Genomic DNA, 24666 nt, shown 5'->3' with positions numbered 1-24666 from the left:
ATACACACACCCTTGGGAAAAGGGACTATTGTCCCCCTAGCACAGATGTGGACGCTGAAGCCCTGAGAGTTAAAGGGATCTGCTCAAGGCCACAGGCTAGGGAGGAGGGCAGTCCAGCTTCCCAAGGCCTGGCTGCCTCAGCTCGTCCAGTCTGTTTGCTTCAACCAGAGGGTGTGGGTCTGGCCAGGCATGTGCCCAAGCCACGACCTCCAACTAGAATGTCCTCTCCCCCGCCTCCCCAGCTGCCCTCCAGCAGGGCTGCAGCCCGCCTCCTCTCCTGAGGGCTCCAGCCTCTGATCTCAGTCTTTGAACCCTGATGTGTGTGTGGGGCTGTGTGTATGTGGGGGGGGGGGGGCCTCTGGTTCCTCCATGCCTGTGCCTCTAGGCCTGGCTCAGCTCCCCAAGCAGTGGGTGGAGCCCCAGATGATGGGAGCTGGCTTTCATTTCTCTGGGTCCCTCCAAAGCTTCAGCACCCAATGAGGGCTCAAAAAAATCCTTGCAGAATGACAAATCATAGGCACGCTACAGGAAATGCAATTAGGCTCAAGTGGCCCACGCCAGCTGTAAGGCAAACCACTAAAAACAGACTTTGAAAGTCCTATAACTCATCCATCAGAGTGAAGTAAGGGCTCTGGAATATGAAACAACAGAGATGATCATTTCTAGAGATAACATGCCTCCAGGGACCGTGTCTGGTGTCTTCTACGCCTCTCTCATCCACGGCACGACAGACTACTAGAAAGTCAGGCAGGGAAGCCTGGACTCTTCCTAGGAAAAGATTGCAATTAAAAAAATGCCACCTTGGAGTTCCTGTTGTGGCTCAGCAAGTTAAGAACCGACAGTGTCCCTGAGGAAGCAGGTTCGATCCTTGGCCTCACTCAGTGGGTTAAGGATTTGGCATTGCCATGAGTTGCAGTGTAGGTTGCAGATGGGGCTCGGATCTGGCGTGCTGTGGCTGTGGTGTAGGCCGGCAGCTACAGCTCCAATTCAACCTCTAGCCTGGGAACTTCCATATGCTGCAAGCGGGACTGTAAAAAGAAAAAAAAAAAAAAGCCATCTTATTGAGGATCAATAGTGATGAGGTGTCCCCTTTTTGGGTGAGGGTGTGTATGGGATAGGCTGGGTGCTGGGCAGAGAACTGGATGCATTGCACAGGCACTGTTCCCAGAAAAAGGGCTGCTTTTTCCTTCTCCAAAGCGCTGGCCCAGCCTGGTGAGCCAGGCACTCTCTGAGGGGGAGGGAGCTAAAATCCCGTGGCAGGCACCAGGCACCAGCTGGCTCCCTGGGGGAAGACTCCCTCTGGCACTGGCCCCAACCTGGAACCAATGACCTCAGGACACAGCAGGGGGAAGTGCGGCCCCAGGGCCCCAGGGGGTGCTTGTTCTCAAAGCCACACTACTGCAGCTGGGGGAGTGGGGTGAAGGGGAAGAGATCTGGAGACACGGGTTCATGAGGCCCACCCATGGATCCCCTGATTTGATGAACATGTCACTGGTGCGGGTGCACGTCCTTTTAGGGAGAGGGTCTAAGGCTTTGTGGGATTCTTAGAGGAGCCTGGACAACCCCCCCCAAGTCCACCCCCCCAAGCCACCCCACTGCAATGTCACTCTCAGAGCAGCATGGGGGCTCACCCATGTAACCAGGAGCATCCCAGAGACCAGTGGGGGCCTGGGAGGGGCCTGGTCACGGAGAGGAACTGGGAGGTGAATTACTGGCCTGCAGCCCCGATCTCCACCCCACAGCCACTCAGGGAGGGGGTCAGCATTTTACAGGGGAAGAAACAGAGGCCGGGCAGGGACAACCTGCTCAGGTTCGTACTGCTAATGAGCAGCAGGCACCTGATTTGAACTCAAGCATGTCTGGGCCCCGATCTGGCTCTGCTCCTGGCATCTCCTGTCTCTGAGAGGCTGGCTGCAGGGCCCCCAAGGCCTGTGAGAGGAGCAGGCCTAAAAGGAGGGGTGAGGACAGGACACTGAAGTTTGTGGAGGAGGAAGACAGAGGCTGGAGGTGATGCCTCCTACCCTCACCCCACCCGGTTATCCCAAACCCTCCCCCCGTGCTGGCCTGGCTCCCTTGCAGCAGCTCCCAGGGCCTTTAGAGCATCCAACAAATCTGAACGCATCCCTCCCTGTCCCTCCACTCCTAGGCCACCATCTCCCACCGCCTCCTCTCTCTGCAAGCCTCCACCCCCAGCTGAGGATCAGATACAGGTCACTGGGAGCTCAACTCCACAAGCTTCCAAACCAAGGTGACTCAGAGACATACGGCAGGCGAGGAAGGTAAAGTGGTGCAGCCACTCCAAAAATAGTTTGGCAGTTCTGAAAAATGTTAAACACAGAGTTAGCACATGACCCAGAAGTTCCACTCCCAGGGATGGACCCAAGAGATGTGAAGACACGTGTCCCCATAAAAACTTGCACACGAAGGTTCACAGCAACATGATTCATCATAGTCCCAAAGTGGAAACAACCCAAGTGTCCATCGACTGATGAATGGACAAACAAAATGTGGTCCCTCCATGGACAGCTGACCCTTGAACAGCACAGATTTGAACTGCGCAGGTCCACTTCTACGAGGACTTTTTTCCCCCCAATAAATACACAAAAATATATGTGTAGAACATCGTGTATAAGACTTGTATTGAAGTGGACAGCCTCACCTTACCTGAGACAGAAGATGAGTGATATTTACAATGAATACTGTGTTTGTTTTCATACTGTTTTACAGCTTTGCTTTCAAAAAATGACATTACCATACAGTATGTCTGTCCCTTCCCTCTGCTTCCCTCCTTCCCTCTCTCTGTTTCTCTCTCTCTCTCCTCTCTTTCCTCTCTCTCTCTGGTAATTAGAAAAACTGCATTATCAGTCTATCATCACAGGTGAGAGGTTTTTTTCAAAAAACGAACAGTGGTGTTCCTGTCCCATGAGGACGTGGGTTCAATCCCTGGTCTCACTCAGTGGGTTAAGGATCCGGCATTGCCATGAGCTGTGGTGTAGGTCACAGACACAGCTCTGATCTGGTGTTGCTGTGGCTGTGGCATAGGCTGGAGACCCCTAGCCTGGGGTGTTGCCCTAAAAAGACAACAAACAAACAAACAAAATGAACAGTGTTTCCAATACTATATTATGACTATGACTGTACTGTATGCTATAAAAATTTTATAATGTTTCATTCATTAGTGTACAGGCTAGGCTACTGTGAAACAATTGTGTCAGGTACACCAGGCTACCATAAAACAGTCATAATGCTGCTTATTTGTAGTCAGTGCATGAATCATTACACCTGTACAAAAATATGAATTTCCTTTTCACAGTACCCTTTCATTTTTGCTGTCTAGTACTAGTAATACATATAACATCTACAGTGTTTTGTGTCATGTAAGACAAAATTGATGTAGGTGCTGACAGACAGATAAAACATAAAAGGTATGGATAAATACAGTATTGTAAATGTATTTTCTCTTCCTTAAGATTTTCTTCATAACATTTTCTTTTTTCTGGCTTACTTTATTGTAAGTGTATAGTTTGTAAGATGTGTAACAAATAAAATATGTGTTAATTGGCTGTTTATGTTATTGGGAGGCTTTGATCAACAGTGGGCTATTGGCAGTTAAGTCTGGGGGAGTTGAAAGTTACATGAAGGTTTTATGAAGATTTTTGACTGCGAGAGAAGTCAGCACCCCTACCCCCCATGTTGTTCAAGGGTCAACTGTACTAGAAAATTATTCACACATAAAAAGGGATGAAATTCTGATACATGCCACAACATGGATGAACCTTGAAAGCATAGTGCTAAGTGACAGAAACCAGACATAAAGGTCACACACTATATGATTTCATTTATGTGGAAAGTTCAAAATAGGCAAATCCATAAAGACAGACAGAAGATGAGGGGCTTGGGGCCTGGGGGCTAGGGAGGAAGGCGGAAGGACTGCCAGAGAGTATGAGTTTTGGGAGGATGATGAAAATGTAGAAGAGATAAGACAGTAGTGATTCCGAGGATTGCTGATGTGTGGATCAATCAGCAATTTGTGATTATACAACTCTGTGTATCTATTATCAGCCACTGAACTGTACACTTTTAAAGGATTTTACATGGGAATTATATCTCAATTTTAAAAAGTGTATGAAGGAGTTCCCGTCGTGGCGCAGTGGTTAACGAATCCGACTAGGAACCATGAGGTTGCGGGTTCGGTCCCTGCCCTTGCTCAGTGGGTTAACGATCCGGCGTTGCCGTGAGCTGTGGTGTAGGTTGCAGACGCGGCTCGGATCCCGAGTTGCTGTGGCTCTGGCGTAGGCTGGTGGCTACAGCTCCGATTGGACCCCTAGCCTGGGAACCTCCATATGCCACGGGAGCAGCCCAAGAAATAGCAAAAAAAGCCAAAAAAAAAAAAATAAATAAATAAATAAATAAATAAATAAATAAATAAAAATAAAAATAAAAATAAATAAAAAAATAAAAAGTGTATGAAGAGAAAAAAACCCACCTTCCTTCTTTGAAACGTGTGCTCTGCCGACCACTCTGCAGAGGGTGACCCAGCCTGCTCTTGTCCAAGACCATCCTCCTCCCCTGAGCTGTGCACTGGATCCTGTCACCTGTCACCCATGCAAGGACATTGCTGCTACTGTCCCCTCTCCCTCCTGCATCACCCATTTCTCTCTCTGATGGTTCATCCATCAGTATGTAAACACAGTATAATTTTTCTCATCTTAAAAAAAAATAAAGCCAAAAAATGTAAAACTAAAAAAAAAAAAAACAAACCTTCTCTTTAAAATTTTTTTTTCAGGGCCTCGCCCATGGCATATGGAAGATCCCAAGCTAAGGGTTGAATTGGAGCTGCAGCTGCTGGCCTATGCCACAGCCACAGCCACACCAGATCTGAGCTGCACCTTTGACCTGCACTGCAGCTCACAGCAACGACCAAACCTACCTACATCTTCATGGATATTAGTCGGGTTCATTACTGCTGAGCCACAACAGGAACTCAAAAAAGACCCCTCCTCGGGATTACACAATTTAAGTAACCCCATATGTGCCAGGAGGGAAGCCCACAGACTGGAAAATAACTGTATCACAGAGACTCACATATAAGAGTAAGAGTTCTGAGCCCAACGTCAAGTCCCACACCTGGGGATCTGCATTGGGAGAAAGAGCCCCCGGAGCATCTGGCACTGAAGGCCAGTGGGGCTTGTGCACAGGAGCTCCATGGGACTGGAGGAAATGGAGACCCCATTCTTGAAAGGCGCACACAGGCTTTCATGTGCACTGGGTCCCAGGCAAAGCAGAGTCTCCATAGGAATCTGGGTTGGACCTGACTGCAATTCTTGGAGGATCTCCTAGCAAAACAGGGGGTGACTGTGCCTCATTGCGAGGGAAGGACATCAGAGGCAAAGCTCTCCGGAATTTTCATCACCATGTGTTCCTCTGGAGGTGGCCATTTTAAGAAAATCTGGCCCCACCCATCAGTGCTGAGAATCCCCAGGCCAGGAGTTCCCTTCATGGCTCAGCAGAAACAAATGTGACTAGCATCCATGAGGATACCAGTTCTATCCCTGGCCTTGCTCTGTGGGTTAAGGATCTGGTGTTGCCGTAAGCTGTGGTGTAGGTTGCAGACGCAGTTCGGATCTGGCGTGGCTGTGACTGTGGGGTAGGCAGTGCCTACAGCTCTGATTTGACCCCTAGCCTGGGAACCTCCATTTGACTTGGGTGCAGCCCTAAAAAGCAAAAGCAAAAGCCAAAAAAAAAAAAAAAAAGGGCTACTAGGGAAATGGACAATAGCTGGAAGGAGATGTAAGGGCAAGAGGAGGGTTTTTTTATTATTACTCAATGAATTTTATTATATTTATACTTGTCAACAATCATCACAACCATATTTTACAGCATTTCCATTCCAAACCCCCAGTGCATCCCCCTACCCCCTAACCTGTGTTATTTGGAAACCATAAGTTTTTTAAAGTCTGTGAGTCAGTATCTGTTTTGCAAAGAAGTTCATTGTGTGTGTCCTTTTTTTAGATTCCCCAAATAAGTGATAGCATATGATGTTGGTGTCTCATTGACTGACTTGACTTAGCACGATAATTTCTAGGTCCATCCATGTTGCTGCAAATGCCGTTATTTCTTTACTTTTAATGGCTTAGTAATATTCCATTCTGTATATGTACCACATCTTCTTTAGCCACCCCTCTGTTGGATGGACAATCAGGTTGTTTCCACGTTTTGGCTATTGTATATAGTGCTGCAATGAACACTGGAGTACATGTGTCTTTTCGAGTCATGGTTTTCTCTGGATAAATGCCCAGGAGTAGGATTGCTGGACCAAATGGGAGTTCTATTTTCAGTTTTCTGAGGAATATCCATACTGTTTTCCACAGTGGTTGCACCAATTTACATTCCCTCCAATAGGGTTCCCTTTTCTCCACACACTCTCCATCATTTATTGTTTATAGACATTTTGATGAAGGCCATTCTGGCTCTTGTAAGGTGGTACCTCATCATGGTTTTGATTTTCATTTCTCTAATGATGAGTGATGTTGAACATATTTTCATGTGTTTCTTGGCCATCTGTATGTCTTCTTTGGAGAAGTGTCTGTTTAGATCTTCAGCCCATTTTTTGATGGGGTTGTTTGTTTTTTTGGTATGGAGCTGTAGGAGGTGTTTATAAATTTTGGAGATGAATCCCTTGTCAGTGGATTCACTTGCAAAGATTTTCTCCCATTCTGTGGGTTGTCTTTTTGTGTTGTTTAGGGTTTCTTTTACCATGTAGAAACTTTTAAATTTAATTAATTCCCATTTGTTTATTTTTGTTTTTATTGTCATTACTCCAGGAGGTGGATCTGAGAAGATATTGTTGTGGTTTATGATGGAGAGTGTTTGGCCTAGGTTTTCCTCTAAGAATTTTACAGTATCTGGTCCTACATCTAGGTATTTAATCCATTTTGAGTTTATTTTTGTGTATGGTGTTAGGAAGTGTTCTAATTTCATTCTTTTCCATGTGGCTGTCCAGTTTTCCCAGCACCACTTATTGAAGGGACTGTCTTTTCTCCATTGCATATTCTTGCCTCTTTTGTCATAGATCAGTTGACTGTGGGTGTGTGGGTTTAACTCTGGGCTTTCTATCCTATTCCACTGATCTATATTTCTGTCTTTGTGCATATAGTTTTGATGACTGTAGCTTTGCAGTATAGTCTGAAGTCGGGGAGCCTGATTCCTCCAGCTCCATTTTTCTTTCTCAGGATGGCTTTGGCTGTTCTGGGTCTTTTGTGCTTCCAAACAAATTCTAAAATATTTTGCTCTAGTCCTGTGAAAAATGTCCTTGGTAATTTGATAGGGATTGCAGTCAATTTGTAGATTGCCTTGGGTAGTATGGTCATTGTGATAATATTGATTTTTCCAATCCAAGAGCATGGTATGTCTTTCCATCTGTTTGTGTCATCTTTGATTTCTTTAATCAGCATCTTACAGTTTTCAGAGTACAGGCCTTTTGTCTCTTTAGGTAGGTCTATTCCTAAGTATTTTATTCTTTGTGATGTGACAGTGAATGGGATTGTTTCCCTAATTTCTCTTTCTGATCTTTTGTTGTTAGTATATAGAAATGCAGTCAATTTCTGTGTATTAATTTTGTATCCTGCGACTTTGCCAAATTCCTGGATAAGCTCTAACAGTTTTCTGGTAGCGTCTTTAGGATTCTCTAGGTATAGGATCATGTCATCTGCAAACAGTGATAGTTTTACTTCTTCCTTTCCAATTGGGATTCCTTTTATTTCTTTTTCTTCTCTGATTGCCGTGGCTAGGACTTCCAAAACTATGTTGAAGAGTCGTGACGAGAGCAGACATCCTTGTCTTGTTCCTGATCTCAGGTGGATTTCTTTCAGCTTTTCACCATTGAGAATGATGTTTGCTGTGGGTTTGTCATATATGGCCTTATTATGTTGAGGTAGGTTCCCTCTATGCCCACTTTCTGAAGGTCTTTTTTTTTTTTATCAGAAATGGGTGTTGGATTTTGTCAAAGGCTTTTTCCGCATCTATTGAGAGGATCGTATGGTTTTTAGTCTTCAGTTTGTTAATATGGTGTATCACACTGATGGATTTATGGATATTGAAGAACCCTTGCATCCCTGGGATAAACCCCACTTGAACATGATGTATAATCCTTTTACTGTATTGTTGGATGTGGTTTGCTAGTATTTTGTTGAGGATTTTTGCATCGATGTTCATCAGTGAAATTGGCCTGTAGTTTTCTTTTTTTGTGGAATCTTTGTCTGGTTTTGGTGTCAGGGTAATGGTGGCCTCATAGAATGAGTCTGGGAATGTTCCTTCCTCTGCAACTTCTTGGAATAGTTTCATAAGGATAGGTGTTAGCTCTTCTCAAGATGTTTGAAAGAATTTGCCTGTGAAGCCATCTGGTTCTGGACTCTTGTTTGTTGGAAGTTTTTTAATCACAGTTTCAATTTCAGTACTTATGATTGGTCCATTCATCTTTTCTATTTCATCTTAGTTTAGTCTTGGAAGATTGTACTTTTCTAAGAATTTGTTCATTTCTAAGAATTTGAGGTTTTCCATTTTATTGGCATATAGTTGTATGTAGAAGTCTCTTATGATCTTTTGTATTTCTGTGATGTCTGTTATAACTTCTCCTTCATTTCTAATTTTATTTTATTTTATTTTATTTTTTTGTCTTTTTGCTATTTCTTTGGGCCGCTCCTGCGGCATATGGAGATTCCCAGGCTAGGGTTCGAATCGGAACTGTAGCCACTGGCCTAGGCCAGAGCCATAGCAATGCGGGATCCAAGCCGCGTCTGCAACCTACACCATAGCTCACGGCAATGCCGGATCGTTAACCCACTGAGCAAGGGCAGGGACTGAACTCGCAACCTCATGGTTCCTAGTCGGATTCGTTAACCACTGCGCCACGACAGGAACTCCATTTTTAATTTTATTGATTTGAGTCCTCTCTCTTTTTTGCTTGCTAAGTCTGGCTAAGGGATTATCAATTTTCTTGATCTTTTCAAGGAACCAGCTTTTAGTTTCACTGAACTTTTCTATGGTTTTCTTTATTTCTATTTCCTTTATTTCTGCTCTGGTCTTTATGATTTCTTTCCTTCTGCTAACTTTAGGTCATATATGTTCTCCTCTCTCTAGTTGCTTTAGATGTAAAAGTTAGGTTGTTTATTTGAACTTTTTCTTGTTTCCTGAGGTAGGCTCATATTGCTATAAACTTCCCTCTTAGAACTGCTTTTGCTGAATTCCATAGGGTTTGAAGTGTCGTATCTTCATTGTCATTTGCTTCTAGGTATTTTTAAATTTCCTCTTTGATTTCTTCAGTGATCCATTTGTTGTTTAGTAGCATGTTGTTTAGTCTCCATGTGTTTGTGTTTTTTTCAGTTTTTTTTCCTTGCTGTTTTGATTTCCAGTTGAATAGCATTGTGGTCGGAAAAGATGCTTGGTAGCATTTCAATTTCCTTAAAGTTACCAAGGCTTGATTTGTGGCCCAGAATGTGATCACTCCTAGAGAATGTTCTGTGTGCAGTGAGAAGAATGTGTATTCTGTTGCTTTTGGATGGAATGTCCTATAAATATCTATTAAGTCCATCTGGGCTAATGCTTCATTTAGGGCCTGTGTTTCTTTGTTGATTTTCTGTCTAAATGATCTGTCCATTGCTGTAAGTGGGGTGTTAAAGTCCCCTGCTATTATTGTGTTATTGTCAATTTCTCCTTTTAAGGTTGTTAGCAGTTGTCTTATACATTGAGGTGATCCTATGTTGGGTGCATACGTATTTACAATTGTTATATCTTCTTGGATTGATCCTTTGATCATTATGTAAGGTCTTTCTTTGTCTCTTATACTATTCTTTATTTTAAGGTCTATTTTGTCTGATATGAGTATTGCTAGTCTGGCTGTCTTTTGATTCCTGTTTGCATGGAATATTTTCTTCCATCCTCTCACTTTCAATTTGTATGTGTCCCTAGAAGTGAAGTGGGTCTCTTAAAGATAGCATATATATGGATCTTGGTTTTGTATTCATTCAGCCAGTCTATGTATTTTGGTTGGGGCATTTAGTCCATTTACATTTAAGGAATTATTGATATGTATGTTCTTACTGCCATCTTATTAACTGTTTTGGATTTGTTTTTGTTGGTCTTTTTTCTTCCCTTCTTCTCCTGTTCTTTTCTCTTGTGGTTTGATGACTATCTTTAGTGTTGTATTTGAGTTGATTTTTCTTATTTGTGTGTATATCAATTGTAGATTTTTGGTTTGCAGTTACCTTGAAGTTTTGATATAAGAATCTATATGTATATGAGATTATTTTCAGTTGTTGGCCTCTTAATTCCAAGTGCATCTCCAGTGTTCTGCATGTGTACCCTCCTCTTCTCAGGATTTCTGATTTTGGTAGCATAATTGTACATGGATGATTACCTATCTTTACTGTATATATTCCTTTACTGGTGAGCCTTGTCATTTGTGGTATTTTTGTTTCTGGTTGTGGACTTTTCTTTTCTGCCTAGAGAAGTTCCTTTAGCATTTGTTGTAAGGCTGGTTTAGTGTTGCTGAATTCGCTTAGCTTTTGCTTATCTGTGAAGCTTTTGATTTCTCCTTCAAATCTGAATGAGTGCCTTGCTGGGTAAAGTAATCTTGGTTGGAGGTTTTTTCCTTTCATCACATTAAGTATATCATGGCACTCCCTTCTGGCCTGCAGAGCTTCTGCTGAAAAATCTGCCAATAACCTTATTGGGGTTCCCTTGTATGTTATTTGTTTCTTTTCCCTAGCTGCTTTTAATATTTTCTCTTTGTCTTTAATTGTGATCATTTTGATTAATATCTGCCTCAGGGTGTTCTTCCTTGGGTTTATTTTATATGGTACTCTTTGTGCTTCCTGGATTTGAGCGAATGGTTCATTTCCCATGTTAGGGATGTTTTCGGCTATTATCTCTTCGAATATTTTTCCTGTCCCTTTCTCTCTCTCTTCTGCTTCTGACACCCCAATAATACAGATGTTGGTGCATTTAACGTTGTCCCATAGTTCTCTGAGACTGTCTTCATTTCTTTTCAATTCTTTTTCTCTTTTCTGTTCTGCATCAGTGATTTCCACTAGTCTGTCCTCCACCTTGCTTATTCGTTCTTCTGCCTCCTGTATCCTGCTGTTGCTTGTTTCTACTGAATTTTTTATTTCAGTTATTGTATTTTGCATTTCTGATTGCTTAGTCTTTAAATCTTGTATTTCTTTGCTCATTGTTTGCTGTAAATTATCAATCTTTGTCTTCAGTTTATTTCCAATGTCTTGCATCATCTTCAGCATCATCAATCTAAAGTCTTTTTCCTGGAGGCTGATAATATCCAGATCACTTAGCTGTTTTTCTGGGGGTTTTTCTTGCTCCATTATCTTGCTCTCTCTTACTTCTGATGTCTGCACCCCTTGTGGCCGAATTCATTACGGGGGCTTGCTGTAGGCTTCCTGATGGGAGGAACTGCCCACTGTTAGGTGGGGCTGATTCCTACCCCTCTGGTGGTTGGGCTTTGTCTCTGGGTGAGATTAGAGTTGGCTCTGTGCCTGGAGGGTGGTGCTTATGATCCCACCTCTGATGGGTGGGGCTGTGATCCCACCCAGATTATTGTTTGGCCTGGGGCTTCTCACTGCTGATGGGTGGGACCAAACTCCCCAAATGGCCACCTCCAGAGGAACACACACTGATGAATATTCCTGAGAGCTTTGCTTCCAATGTCCTTTCCCCACAATAATCCACAGCCACCCCCTGTTTTCCCAGGAAATTTTCCAAGAACTGCAGTCAGGTCCACCCCAGACTCCCATGGAGTCTTTGCTTTGCCTCAGGTCCCAGTGCACATGAAAGTCTGTTTGCACCTTTCAAGAATGGGGTCTCTGTTTCCCCCAGTCCTGTGGAGCTCCTGCTCACAAGCCCCTATGGCTTTCAATGCCACATGCTCCGGGTGCTCTTTCTTCCAATGTCAGATCCCCAGGGGCTCAGAACTCTCACTCTTATAGGTGAGTCTCTGTGATATAGTTACTTTCCAGTCTGTGGGCTTCCCACCTGGCAGGTATGGGGTTGCTTATATCATGTAATCGCCCCTTCTACCTCTTGATGTGGCCTCCTCTTTGTCTTCTGGAGTAGGGTATCTTTTTGAAAGTTTCCAGTCCATTTGGTTGAAGATTGTTCAGTATTTGGTTGTAATTTTGTTGTTTTTATGAGAGAAGGTGAGCTCTAGTCCTTCTCTTCCTCCATCTTAATCCCATCCTCTCTCTCTGAAATTTCTCTTGAACCCACCATAATCAGGCCACTCTATCAAAGTTGATCTTGTCGACTCTTCTAAGTCCTCCACGTCACTAAATCCTGCAAGCACTTTGTGGCCCTCATCCTGCTAGACCACCTGCCAGCAGCATTTGATGCACTTGATGTTTCCTTTTTTTTTTTTGCTGCTCCTGTGGCACGTGGAAGTTCCTAGGCTAGGGATCAAACCCATGCCACAGCAGTAACCAGAGCCACAGCAATGCTGGATCCTTAATCCACTGAACCATGAAGCTTCCCTCTATTTGAAGAACCTCTGCACTTGGCCTTGTACTTCACTCTCTCTCACTTTTTCTCTGACCCTACGCAGTCTCTGAGCATCAGTGGGTCCCCACGCTCTGTCCTGGGACCCCTTCTCTAACCATGTTCGCTTCTTCAAACATCTCTCGTCTCATGGTTTTATGCAGCAACTCCCATATTTCCATCTCCAGCCTGCACATCTCCCCTTACTCCAGTTTCAGACCCCAGACACTGGTGTGACTTCTATTTGTACATGTGAAAGGCACCTCTGATTTAACACATCCAAAATTAGACTCGATTTCCCCCTCAATCTGGCTTTTCCCAGTCTTCCAAATCTTCATAAACATAACTCTATTCTACCACATTATCCAAGACAAAGGCTCTTTCTTCTCCTACTCCCACCCCATCCCACTCTACCAGCAAATTCTGTTGTTTCTTCTCTAAAACATATTCAGATTCCTTCTCATCACCTCCTTTACTGGTGCCCTAGTACCATCAGGAGCCTCTTAACTGGTCTCCTTACTTCTGCTCTGGTTGCCCTCTGGTCTATTGTCCACACCACAGCCAGAATAAGCCTTCTAAATATCAGTTAGACCACGTTCTCTGCTCAAAACCCTCCAATGGCTTATTTCCCTACGAGATCACTATCCCCAGCCATCTCTCTGACCTCTCCTATTAGCCTCTCTCTCACTTCCTCTGCACCATGGCCTTCTAGCTATTCCACAAACAGGCCACCCACATCCCTGCCTCAGGGCCCTTGCACCTGATTCTCCATCCAAGATTCTCTTCCCCCAGGTACAGGCACAGCTTTCTCCTTCAGGTGTCTGTTCTAACACTTCATCAGGAAGACCTTCCCTGATCAGCATCGGTAAGATAGTAAGTAACCCCTTTCTCACGATCTATTTCCTCTATCTTGCCTTATTCTTCTTCACAGCATTCGTCACCACTTGACACATTATAAATTTGTTTATGCTGTCTCCCCTGTTCTACCAGAGGCTTCAGGAGAGCAGAGATTTGACTTTGCCAACGGCTGCAACCTCAGATCCCAAAGAGAACCAGGCACTCAGCAGGTACCCAGAAGTATTTATAGAATGAACCAGTGAACACTCCAAGGTACATCAGTCTCAGGGATCAATCCACACAACAGTGGAGGGGAGAGGTGTCAGCTCCATGTCAGGGGCACAGGCCTCACTATGGACTTCCCCAGATGCAAGCAGATGGGTCAGGGACCCTTCAATGACACATGTGACAGGACCTATTATAAAAAGCACCAAGCCACCCTACATAGTAACAAAAATCACATTGGAACAATCCTAACAACAAAAGCATCCACTGAGGCTTACTATGTGCTGAGCTTCACAAGGTGCCAAATTCTCTCACTCAGAAAACAATAACTAAGCACCTAATAGGCACCTGCTGGCATCAGATACAGTGGTGGCAAAGTATGTCTCCTCAAGGAGCTTACAATTTGTAATGTTTCATTTATTTTTGGCAACAACCATGAGGGTCTATAGTTGGGACACAGACCCCAGGGATGAGGGCACGCAGTCCAGAGGCTGTCTATGCTTGAGGGAAAGAGGAGTCCCCAGTCACTCAGACCTGGGGCCTGGTGACAACAGGCTGACAGCAGCTGCACCAGGGCCTGAAGCAGGTAGGAGTACAGACAGGTGAGATCTCAAAATGATCAACATGGCTGGTGTGCTCAGTCCAGACCATCACGTGACTGCTAACAGCAATCCATGAGAAGTTCTGAAATCAGGGCAAAACCAAAATGAACTGCAGGAGTAGAGGACCTGATTGTCATCAGTGTGAGTTAGAGGACAACCACCTGGGGTTTAGAGTGCTGACAGGTTTGGGATGATGACTGCAGGCTATGCTGTGACCTGCAAAGGAAGGTCACAGACCTCTATCCCTTAGCCATGCCCAGCCTACTCAAGGTCACTGGCCTCAGCTCCAAGGTTGGCTAGTGGGGCTCAGGTGAGCACAGAGAAAACTATTCATGGCTTTGGGGTCAGAGGGAATGGGGTGCTAATTAGCTGCATTAACTTGGACTTGTTATTTCACCTCTCTGAGTCTTAGTTCCCGCCCCTGCATAGGCCTGACCAGTCAGAGGGCTGCTGGACAGGCTCAGGAACAGGAGGTCTGGGTTCCCAGGGGAGGGCTCTTAGGGACACAGGGTGGCAGCTGCAGCAGCAATTTTCCAGTGGTACAGAAGTATTTCACCCTTTTACCCCCTGGTACAGTGGTACTGGTGCGTTCTGGCTGAAGTGCAGCTGTGATCACCTCTCAAGTGAAGACACTAATCTCAGGGTAGCAGAATTGCCACAAAGAAATAAAGCAATCCTGGTGAAGGCCTGAGCATGGGGTCCTGCCAGAATGCACCAGTACTACCAAACCGATGGGTAAAATGGTGAAATACTTCTGTACCATTGGAAAATTGCTGCTGCCACTGCCACCCTGTGTCCCCAAGAGCCCTCCCCTGGGTACCCAGACCTCCTGCTCTAGCACCTGTCCAGCTGCTAACATTGCTGAGGGCAAAAGGAACAATAGTGACTTGGCCTCAGTGTAAGGAAGGGCTTTCTACCAGCAAGCACCACCCCAGGCACCTTGGCGATCAGTGAGCTCTGTGTTCCTGGAAGCATTCAGCGGTGATGCCTGATGGAAGCAAGATAAACGGTCAGGCAGAGGCCTGCAGGGCTGAGTTGCATAATCTCAGGCCAGCCGGCCCTGTTCTCTCATAATAGCAAAGAGGGAAATTCCTCCCACATCACTGCCGGCATGGAAGGGGGGTGGGGATGGGGTGGATGCACCCTGCCTGTACCCCCTCTTAATAGGCGGCACGGGGAAGGGTCCACTCCGAAACTGACCTTAGCGCTTCTGAGCATGAAGCCCACCAGGCAAAGTCCCCAGCTCAGAAACATCTCTTTAGAAAATGTTCCTGTCCTCTCACTGCCCTCCCCATCCTCCTCCCGGCAACCAACCCTGCCTCCCCAGAAAGAATGTGGCTTCAAGTATTCGGGGAAAAGCTAGGTCCAGACCCCTCCATGAAGACAACAGCACTTGTGTCTGTGGTTTGGGCAGAAGCCAGTGTGGAAATGTCCCAGCTTCTGAGGGTGCAGGAGGAGAGCTAGGGCTTTTGCTCTTTGCAGAGCCCTCGCCAGGGACAGAGTGGCTGCCGAGAAGGGCCCCAAAGCCCCTAAGTGGGAAGGGGTGTCAGGAGACTGCTGTTCTCTGTTGATGGAAGAAAGATGCAAGCTTCCAGAGGCTGGCTGGGCAGAGGGTGGGGCTGGCAGCCGCACGGGTGGGAAGGCCCAGATTGTAAGCAGGCAGAGGCTCTGGTCCACATCCCAGCCTGCAGCCTGAGACTTAGGCCAGAGGAGGAGGATGCTGACGGAGTGGGACGTGCTCAGTGAGTGAGGCAGCCGTAGGCCCGGCTCTGCCTCTAGCTAGGTCTGACCCTGGCGAGTCACCTCTCCATCTGCACTGCAGTTTCCTCGGGTAGACAGTAAGGGGGCTGACACCCCAGAGCTCAGGAGACTTGCAGCTCCAAGCAAGTGGAAAAAATGGGCAGGCAAGAACTCCAAGACGAAACAATGGAAAGCAGGGACTGGAGAAGATACCTGTGCGCCCATGTGTGCAGCAGCCTTATTCACAACAGCCGAAAGGTGGAAACAGCGCCCATGTCCACTGCCTGGTGAAAGGCTCTACAAAACATGGTGGAGGCAGACAGTGGAATACTATTGGAAAAGGAATTCTGATACATATGGTAACTTGGGGGAACCACTGTGGTGAGTCAAATAAGCCAGTCACAAGCAGACAAATACTGTATGTTTCCACTCAAAGGAGGAACCTAGAATAGTCAAAACCATAGAGACAGAAAGTAAAATGGTGGCTGCTGGGGGTTGGGGAACAGTGGTTGTTGTTTAATAGGTATGGCGCTTCAGTTGGAGGAAACTGAAAACGTTCTGAAGATGGATAATGGTTTGATGGTTGCAAAGCAGTATGAATATACTTAATGCCGCAGAACTGTCCACGTAAACATGCTTAAGATGGTCAGTTTTATGTTATATATATTGAAAAAAAACCCGAAAAATTAAAAACAAAACGCCAGGACTCTGACTAAGGCTTGGGTCTTCCTGATCCCCGAAGCCTGAAGACAAGGTACGGGGAGTCATGCAGATGACAGCCAGGGTAAAGAGGGGTCCAAAGTCACAGACCTGAAGAAGGGGCCGGAGGGCCAGAAGGCAGGGAGCTGATGCAACCCCGATGCAGAGGGGTGAAGCCAAGAAGCTGAACAAGAGATGCTGCCAGAGTTGGGTCCTTAACAGTGGAAGGTGAGACGAAGGCCCAAACCCTTGTGGGAAAGAACTCAGAGCAGGCTTGCTCCAAAGTTGGGGGCCCCACAGTCATGGAGAGCCTGGCTGCTGGCCCCTGAGTCGGCCATCTCCTGTCTCTTAGATTCTGAGGGGACCAGAGTAATGAGACCCCTTGAAAGAAGACAAGAAATTGGTTTGTGAGTGTGAAGCCTGTGAGCATCCTCAGTGTGGAAGTCACAGAGAAGGCCTCCTGAGCCAGCTTGAGCATCTCTGCTCAGAGATCCAGGTCAGAACCAGAGTCCCTGGTCCTCTGAAGGACCTGGGCAGGGAGCTGGAATGGCAGGTGAGTGGGTCTGTTGACCCTGCTCATCCAGGCCACCTCTCCTTCTCCTTGGGACTTCAACTCCATTCCCAGAGGCACAGGGATCAGCTGTGTGAAGTGAGAGAGGTTTTACTACCCAGCCATACTAATAGAGCATAGGAGACAGAGGGGAGTTCACACCATAGCTGGCCGTGTGACTCTCTCTGTGCTTTATTTGGTTGCCCCAGGGCATATGCAGTTCCCCAGCCAGGGATCAGATCTGAGCCATAGCTGCCAAGCTGTAGTTATGACCTAAGCCGCAGTGGAGGCAATGCCAAATTCTTAACGCACTGTGCTGGGCCGGGGATCGAACCTGTGTCCTAGTGCTCCCAAGATGCTGCTGATCCTGTTGTGCCACAGCAGGAGCGCCTGTGCTTTATTTTTACTGCAGTAACAGCAGCAGCTACCACAATAGCGCTTGTGAGGATTAAAAGTGAGGAGCATGGGCCTTCCACACAGTAACTGCCCAGCAGATACCATTACAGTCTCACCCTCTTCATCATCACCACCAAGCTGCCATGTTTTTGCTCTTTTGGAATTTGGAAGATGAGAAACCCCAGGGTTCAGAGCACTTGGCAGAATTCCCAGCCTTCGCACCTCCCCCAGGATGCTGTGGCCTCTGGGGAAGCAGGATGTCAGGGAAAGTCCCGTCCATCCCAGGGTTCTGAACCACCCAGAAGAGCTCAGCTCCAGTAAGGTCCAGAGTTACACCTAAGGCTAAATATAACCAATCTTTGATTAAAATTCCCCAAATGTAGGACATCCTTTTAAATGCCAGACTAATTAGTATTTAGCTGTAATGCTTTAAGCTTTCGTTTTCTTTTTTCTTTTTCTTTTTTTTTTAGTCTTTTTAGGGCCGCCCCCATGGCATATGGAGGTTCCCAGGCTAGGGGTCAAATCAGAGCTATAACTGCTGGTCTCCACCACAGCCACAGCAACGCCAGATCTGAGCCACGTCTGCGACCTACACCACATGGCAATACTAGATCCTTAACCCACTGAATAGTGCCAGGGATCGAACCCAAGTCCTCATGGATACTAGTTGGGTTCGTTACTACTGAGCCACCATGGGAACTCTTAAGCTTTCCTTTTCTTAATACGAGACCTAATGGAGCAGAGACATGTGCTAATCTTAGAACCCAGTATCTACTCCTGAGGCAGTCCTGGGTGGACCAGACCCTAAATCAGACCTGATTTTGTTGGCAGGATCAGAGGGTACATCTAAGGGGAGCCCAGAGCTTCAGAACACAAGCCTTGCAAATTCATACTTAGAAAGTAATGCCGTGGCCGTACTTCCTCTCTCTTGCCTCCACTGCTAAGTTTTCCCAAAATCTTCCTAAGAAGCACCCTTAAGGAAAAAAATTTTTTTTAGAAAACAACTTTGGGTAATCTAATCCCCAAAATTACTTTTTAAAAAGTTAGACACATTAATATGGCTGTAGAGAGAAATAATATTTACCGAGCTCTACCTAATTATCAGGTATGAGGTTATCTTCTTCCATGTGTTATGCAATGGTTTTCAGATTGTTTTCTGTGGAAATAGCCCAGAATTACATGCAAAAAAGTTGTCCTTTGGGAAATCCTAAGGACAAGATATCCTTCCAATATAATTTTTTTTTCTTTTTTTTTTTCAGGGCTGCACCCGTGGCATACAGAGGTTCCCAGGCTAGGGGTCAAATTGGAGCTACAGCTGCCAGCCTATGCCACAGCCACAGCCACAGCAACGCAGGATCCAAGCTGTGTCTGTGACCTACACCACAGCTCATGGCAATGCCAGATCCTTAACCCACTGAGCAAGGCCAGGAATCAAACCTAAAACCTCATGGTTCCTAGTTGAGTTCGTTTCTGCTGAGCCATGACAGGAACTCCATCCTTCCAAAATACTTCTAACATATGTTTATATATTGAAGATTTTTTTTTTTTTGTCTTTTTGCTATTTCTTGGGCCACTCCCGCGGCATATGGAGGTTCCCAGGCTAGGGATCTAATCGGAGCTGTAGCCGCTGGCCTACACCCCAGCCACAGCCATGCGGGATCCAAGCCGCGTCTGCAACCTACACCACAGCTCATGGCAACGCCGGATCGTTAACCCACTGAGCAAGGGCAGGGATCGAACCCGCAACCTCATGGTTCCTAGTCGGATTCGTTAACCACTGCACCACGACGGGAACTCCTTGAAGATTCTTTCAAGCCCTGCAGTAAAGAAACTGTTTATCTGGAGTTCCCATACTGGCTCAGTGGTTAACAAACCCGACTAGTATCCATGAAGACTCAGGTTCAATCCATGGCCTTGCTCAGTGGGTTAAGGATCTGGCATTGCCATGAGCTGTGCTGAAGGTCGAAGACAAGCTAGGGTCCCAAGTTGCTGTGGCCATCAGCTGTAGCTCCAATTCAACCCCTAGCCTGGGAACTTCCATATGCCACTGGTACGGCCCTAAAAAGACAAAAAAAGAAAAAAAAGAAACTGTTTATCTTTCTTTAACTCAGTATACCCTAAAGTGTGGTATATATTCAAATGGGTGATGCACAAGATGATTTTAGAAAGTGTGTAAACATGTTTTAAATTTTAATAGTTACATGTATTTATTTTGACATGAGTTAGCAAATAATATAGCTAGCACATCAAACCTGCGATTATACAATTATTGTTCAGGACTCATTCATTCATTCATTCCATAGGCATTTACTGAGGATTTACCATAAGCCAAGCAGTATTCTAGAGGCTGAGGATAGAGTAGTAAATAAAGTCCCTGTGCTCATAAATTTATATTTTAATGGGGAGCAATGGAAACGCACACAAATAAGTATATTGAACACATATAAATATATGTTCAACAGTAAGAGGAAGAATAAAGAAAAAGAGTTGGGCAGGGGAGTGGAAGTGACAGGGGTGAGAGGGGTGAGGTGGGTGCTAGTGCAGGGAAGACCTCTCAGGTAAGGGGACCCTTAAACAGAGACCTAAATGAATGAGACTATATTTCTGCAGGAAGAACATGCTCAGCAGAGAGAACATCAAATACAAATGCCTGAGATGGGAATGTGCTTGGTAGAACTGTTGCAAATTCCAGGGCAAGCCCTGAAGGATGGTGCTTTTAAAAATTATGGTAAAGCTGGGAGTTCCCATTGTGGCTCAGTGGGTTATGAACCCGACTAGCATCCATGAGGACGTGGGCTCGATCCCTGGCTTTGCTCAGTGGATTAAGGATCCAGTGCTGCCGTGAGCTGTGGTATAGATTGAAGACGTGGCTCAGATCTGGTGTTGCTATAGCTGTGGTATAGGCCAGCATCTGTAGCTCTGATTCAACTCCTAGCCTGGGAACTTCTTTATGCCACAAGTGTGCCTAAAAAGAAAAAAAAAAAAAGGTGAATGATAATCTCATTGGCTCTAATACAATTATGTCTATTACTAAAATACTAAAATTATTGACAGTATTAATACTGTCTATAATTCAAATGCTATGAGAAAACTGTTCATGCTAAAAAAAAAGAAAATAAAGAATAATGTTGCATTCAAAAAAACACAATAAATAAATTAAAATTATGGTATAGTGAGTTCCTTGGTGGTCTAGTGGTTGGGATTCAGTGCTTTCACTGCTAAGGCCCAGGTTCAATTCCTGGTCTGCGAACTGAGATCCCACATCAAGCTACTGCGTGCTGTGTCCAAAAAATAAAATATAATGAAAATTAAGTGTAACTCAAATACCATAATAGTTGCCCTTTAAAATGTACAAGTCAGTGTTTTTTAGTATATACACAAAGTTATCCTTTTTTTTTTTTTTTTTGGTCATGCCTGTGGCATACAGAAGTTCCCAGGTCGGAGATCAAACCCAAGACACAGCAGTAACTCAAGCCACAATAGTGACAATGCTGAGTCTTTAACCAGTGGGCCACCAGGGAACTTCCATTTTATTCTTTTTAAGAGATGATTTGGTTCTGGTTCTAACCAAGATGGACCAGATTTATCTTCTCAAAAACAACCAAAAAACAAAGTATACGAAACTGGATTTCAAGACACTGGACATCAGGCAACAAAGGACACTGACCCCTGAGAGATGGGGTATGAAAGAGGGGAGGGCACCTACGACTATCCGGTTTACTGCCCTCAGAGGGCTTCTAGGCCCCAGTGCTGGGAGGGGAAACCCAGGAATAAAGAACGTCATTTTGTAGTAATAAAAGGTCAATTCATCCAGGGGATGTATCCATCCTAAACATGTATGCACTTAACAAGAGAGTGTCAGAAATAAATGCAGCAAAAGCTAATCAAACCAAAAGGAAAAAAACAGGCGAATCCACAGTTATACTCTGAAATTCAACATCCTTCTCCCAATCATTGACAGAACAAGTAGATGGAAAATCAATAAGGATACAGAAGTCTTAGAGGACACTATCTACCAGCTTGATCTAATTGACATTCATAGGACACCCCACCCAACAACAGCAGGATACACATTCTTTTCATGTGCACATGGAACATTTACCAAGATAGACCATATCCTGAGTCATAAAACAAGCTTCAGTAAGTTTTAAAGAATTCGAATAATATACTGTATGTTCTCTGACAAAATGAAATTAAAATAGAAATCAACGATGGAAAGATGTCTGGAAAATTCCAAAATAGTTGAAACTAAATAATGTACTTTTAAATAACCTATGGGTCAAAGAAGATATCAAAGGGGAAATTTAAAAGTATTTTTAACCTAATGAAAATGAAAATACAACATATTAAAATTTGTGGGACAGAGCTAAATGAGTTGTTGGGGGAATTTATAGCAGCAAAATGAATATCTTATTAATGAAGAAATGGTCAAGCAATGCCATCAGCCACTGCTTTAAGAAGTTAGAAAAAGTAGAGCAAATGAAATTCAAAGTAGGCAGGCAAAAGGAAATAATAAACATAAGAGAGGATATCAATAGAACCAAAGGGGAAAAATCTGACTCAAAAGTTGATTCTTTCTGAAAATTAATGACATTGATACATCTCTAGCCATCCTGATTCAGAAAAAAGAAAAGACATAAATTATCAATATGAGAAAGGAGAGAGGTAACAGTGCTACAGTCTACGGATTATAACAGGATAATACGAAAACAATGCTGATGCCAATAAATTTGCTAACTCTGATGAGCTGATCAAGTTTTTGAGATTTACAAACTACAAAAGGTCACTGGAGAAGAAACAGATAACCTGAATATCCCTATATCTATTAAAGAAATTGAGGAGTTGTGCCCACTGTGGTACAGAGGAAACAAATCTGACTAGTATCCATGAGGATGCAGGGTTGATCCCTGGCCTTGCTCAGCAGGTTAAGGATCCAGTGTTGCTGTGAGCTGCAGTGTAGATCACAGATGCAGATCAGATCCTGCGTTGCAGTGGCTGTTGTATAGGCCAGCAGCTGTAGCTCCAATTTGACCCCTACCCCAGGAACTTCCACATGCAGCCCTAAAAAGCAAGAAAGAAAAAAAGAAAAAGAAATTGTATTTGTAGTTAAAAACCTTCCTACAAAGAAAACTTCAAGCCCAGAAGTCTTCACAGGTGAACTCTACTAAACATTTAAGGAATATTTAACAACAATATTGGTCAAGGTCGTCCAGAAAATTGAAGTGTGCATACTTCTCAAGTCATTCTATAAAGCCAGCATTACTCAGACATTACAGGAAAACTAAGACCAATATTTCCCAAGAACACAGATGCAATGCTTCTAAACAAGTGGGATTTATCCCAGGAATACAATGTTGGTTTAACATTAGAAAAAGTAAGCAATGTAATTTACCATATTAAAAACTAAAAAAAGAAAACCCCATGTGATTATTTCAATAGACAGAGAAAAAGTATTTGGCAATATCCAACACCCACACCTGATAAAAACTCTCTGAAGACTAGGAATAGAAAGGAACTTCCTCAACCTGATAAAGCACATTTTTAAAAACCCTACAGCTAACATCATGCCTTTTTTTTTTAAATAGCATTTTTTATTACTCAATTACATTTATAGTTGTACAACGATCATTGCAACCAAATTTTATAGTATTTCCAACCCGAACCCCCAGTGCATCCCCCAACCCCACCTCCAACATCATACTTAGTGCTGAAAGACTAGAAGCTTTCTCCTTAGGATCAAGGACAAGACAAGTATGTCTTTAAGTCAGTGAAATAAGGCAAGAAAAAGAAATAGAAGTCATCCAGATGGAAAAGAAGAAGTAAAACTGTCTTTACTCATAGACATGATCATCTCTGTAGAAAACCCAGTAGAATCTACAAAAAAGCCACTAGCACCAATAAGTAATTATCAAGGTTTCAGGTTACAATATATAAAATTATATTGTATTTCTATACACTGGCAATAAATTATTGAAAACTCAAATAAAGAACCAACATCATTTATAATACAGAGGGAGCTATAAATTGATGAAGTATGTAAAAGACCTATGCACCCAAAACTACAAAACATTCTCGATGAGAGAATTAAAAAAGAAGACTTAAATGGAAAGATGTACCCTGTTCATGAGTTGGAAGGCTCAACATCATTAGGACGTCAGTTCTCCTCAAACTGATCCATAAATTCAACATAATCTCAATCAAAATCTAGAATTTTAGAATTTAACTGAGTCTAAGATTCATATGAAAATGCAAAGGACCTGGGTTAGCCAAAACAACTTTGAAAACGAATGAAGTTGGAGATTTACCAGTACCTGATTTCAAGGCTTATTATAAAGCTACAGCTACTAAGATAGTATGCTATTGGAAATAGACAACAGATCAAACAAACAGAGTATGCAGACAACTGATTTTTATCAAAGTTACAAAAAAGTTGATGGGGGGGAGAACAATCTCTTCAACAAACAAAGCTGGAACAGTTGCATATCTATACACCAAAAAGATGAACTTTATCCCTTACCTCACACCATATACCAAAATTAACACAGGGTAGATCATAAACCTAAATGTAAAACCTAAAACCCTTAAACGTCTAAAAGAAAACTTAGGAGAAAACCTTTGTGATCTTGGGTTTGGCAAAGGTTTCTCAGATCCAACACCAGAAGCACAATCCATAAAAGAACAAACTGATAAACTGAACTTCATCAAAATTTAAAACTCTTGTCTTTGAAAGACACCATTAAGAAAACTAAAAAAAAGCTGAAGACTGGAAAAATAACTGTAAATCACACGTCTGATAGAGTGCATTCCCGAGGTTTTCAAAGCTCCCCTCCTGGAAAGACATTCTATGATTAATGATTCTTTGCTTCAAGACTCAGACAGTAATAAAGTAATAATCAGGAAGCATCTAGAACAGCGGTTCTCTAACTTCAGCATCACTGGGACGGTTTGCTAAAACACAGATTGCTGGGCCCCACCCTCAGAATTTCTGAATCATTAGGGCTTGAGAGTTTTCATTTCTGATATGTTCCCTGATGCTGTGGCTGGACCAAACTTTGAGACCCTATTCAAGACAACTTA

General features: G+C 44.0%; 1 protein-coding gene across 4 annotated transcripts in view; it reads right to left on the bottom strand.

Moving 5' to 3' along the window:
* Positions 1 to 24666, bottom strand: part of MRAS (muscle RAS oncogene homolog) — a 71687-nt gene that overhangs the window by 20289 nt on the left and 26732 nt on the right. The window lies entirely within an intron of this gene.

Source organism: Phacochoerus africanus, chromosome 1, assembly GCF_016906955.1.
Source record: "Phacochoerus africanus isolate WHEZ1 chromosome 1, ROS_Pafr_v1, whole genome shotgun sequence".
Taxonomy (NCBI): domain Eukaryota; kingdom Metazoa; phylum Chordata; class Mammalia; order Artiodactyla; family Suidae; genus Phacochoerus; species Phacochoerus africanus.
This window is presented reverse-complemented; position numbering and strand designations above follow the sequence as displayed.